This window comes from Echiichthys vipera, assembly GCF_963691815.1.
Source record: "Echiichthys vipera genome assembly, chromosome: 3".
In the NCBI taxonomy this organism is placed as follows: domain Eukaryota; kingdom Metazoa; phylum Chordata; class Actinopteri; order Perciformes; family Trachinidae; genus Echiichthys; species Echiichthys vipera.
In genome coordinates, this window is record NC_139828.1 from 278,832 (window position 1) to 281,331 (window position 2,500).

The 2,500-nt window shown below is 54.2% G+C and overlaps 1 protein-coding gene across 1 annotated transcript in view; it reads left to right on the forward strand.

Moving 5' to 3' along the window:
- Positions 1-2,500, forward strand: part of rtca (RNA 3'-terminal phosphate cyclase) — a 10,743-nt gene that overhangs the window by 6,137 nt on the left and 2,106 nt on the right. The gene's annotated exons all lie outside the window — the stretch shown is intronic.

The window sequence follows — 2,500 nt, forward strand, 5'->3', positions numbered from 1 at the left end:
ACACTCGTGCTCACACTTGTACTCGTGCTCACGCTCGTGCTCACACTTGTACTCGTGCTCACACTCGTGCTCACGCTCGTGCTCAAACTCGTGCTCACGCTCGTGCTCACACTTGTACTCATGCTCAAACTCGTGCTCATGCTCACACTTGTACTCGTGCTCACACTCGGGCTCATGCTCACACTTGTACTCGTGCTCACACTCGGGCTCATGCTCACACTTGTACTCGTGCTCACACTCGTGCTCACACTCGTGCTCACACTTGTACTCGTGCTCACACTCGTGCTCACACTTGTACTCGTGCTCACACTCGTGCTCACACTTGTACTCGTGCTCACACTCGGGCTCATGCTTGTACTCGTGCTCACACTCGTGCTCACACTTGTACTCGTGCTCACACTCGGGCTCATGCTCACACTCGTGCTCACGCTTGTACTCGTGCTCACACTCGTGCTCACGCTCATGCTAACGCTTGTTCTCGTGCTCACACTCGTGCTCACACTTGTACTCGTGCTCACACTTGTACTCGTGCTCACGCTTGTACTCGTGCTCACACTCGTGCTCACGCTTGTACTCGTGCTCACACTTGTACTCGTGCTCACGCTCGTGCTCACGCTTGTACTCGTGCTCACACTCGTGCTCATGCTTGTACTCGTGCTCACACTTGTACTCGTGCTCACGCTCGTGCTCAAACTTGTACTCGTGCTCACACTTGTGCTCACACTCGTGCTCACACTTGTACTCGTGCTCACACTCGTGCTCACACTCGTGCTCACACTTGTGCTCACGCTCGGGCTCATGCTCAAACTCGTGCTCATGCTCACACTTGTACTCGTGCTCACACTTGTACTCGTGCTTTTATTCGTGCTCACACTCGTGCTCGTGCTCACACTCGTGCTCATGCTTGTACTCGTGCTCACGCTCGTGCTCACACTCGTGCTCACACTTGTACTCGTGCTCACACTTGTACTCGTGCTCACGCTCGTGCTCACACTTGTACTCGTGCTCACGCTCGTGCTCACGCTTGTACTCGTGCTCACACTCGTGCTCATGCTTGTACTCGTGCTCACACTTGTACTCGTGCTCACGCTCGTGCTCAAACTTGTACTCGTGCTCACACTTGTGCTCACACTCGTGCTCACACTTGTACTCGTGCTCACACTTGTACTCGTGCTCACACTTGTACTCGTGCTCACACTTGTACTAGTGCTCACACTCGTGCTCACACTTGTACTCGTGCTCACGCTCGTGCTCACACTTGTACTCGTGCTCACACTCGTGCTCACGCTCGTGCTCACGCTCGTGCTCAAACTCGTGCTCACACTCGTGCTCACGCTCGGGCTCATGCTCAAACTCGTGCTCATGCTCACACTTGTACTCGTGCTCACACTCGGGCTCATGCTCACACTTGTACTCGTGCTCACACTCGTGCTCACACTTGTACTCGTGCTCACACTTGTACTCGTGCTCACACTCGTGCTCACACTTGTACTCGTGCTCACACTCGTGCTCACACTCATGCTCAGACTCGTGCTCACACTTGTACTCGTGCTCATGCTAACACTCGGGCTCATGCTTGTACTCGTGCTCACACTCCTGCTCACACTCGTGCTCACACTTGTACTCGTGCTCACACTCGGGCTCGTGCTCACACTCGTGCTCATGCTTGTACTCGTGCTCACACTCGTGCTCACGCTCATGCTAACGCTTGTTCTCGTGCTCACACTCGTGCTCACACTTGTACTCGTGCTCACACTTGTACTCGTGCTCACACTTGTACTTGTGCTCACGCTCGTGCTCACGCTTGTACTCGTGCTCACACTCGTGCTCATGCTTGTACTCGTGCTCACACTTGTACTCGTGCTCACGCTCGTGCTCAAACTTGTACTCGTGCTCACACTCGTGCTCACACTTGTACTCGTGCTCACACTTGTACTCGTGCTCACACTTGTACTCGTGCTCACACTCGTGCTCACGCTCGGGCTCATGCTCACACTCGTGCTCATGCTCACACTTGTACTCGTGCTCACACTTGTACTCGTGCTCACACTCGTGCTCACGCTCATGCTAACGCTTGTTCTCGTGCTCACATTTGTACTCGTGCTCACACTTGTACTCGTGCTCACGCTCGGGCTCATGCTCACACTCGTGCTCACACTTGTACTCGTGCTCATACTCGTGCTCACGCTCATGCTTACGCTTGTACTCGTGCTCACACTCGATCTCATGCTTGTACTCGTGCTCACACTCGTGCTCACACTCGTGCTCACACTTGTACTCGTGCTCACACTCGTGCTCACGCTCGGGCTCATGCTCAAACTCGTGCTCATGCTCACACTTGTACTCGTGCTCACACTCGGGCTCATGCTCACACTTGTACTCGTGCTCACACTCGTGCTCACACTTGTACTCGTGCTCACACTTGTACTCGTGCTCACACTCGTGCTCACACTTGTACTCGTGCTCACACTCGTGCTCACACTCATGCTCAGACTCGTGC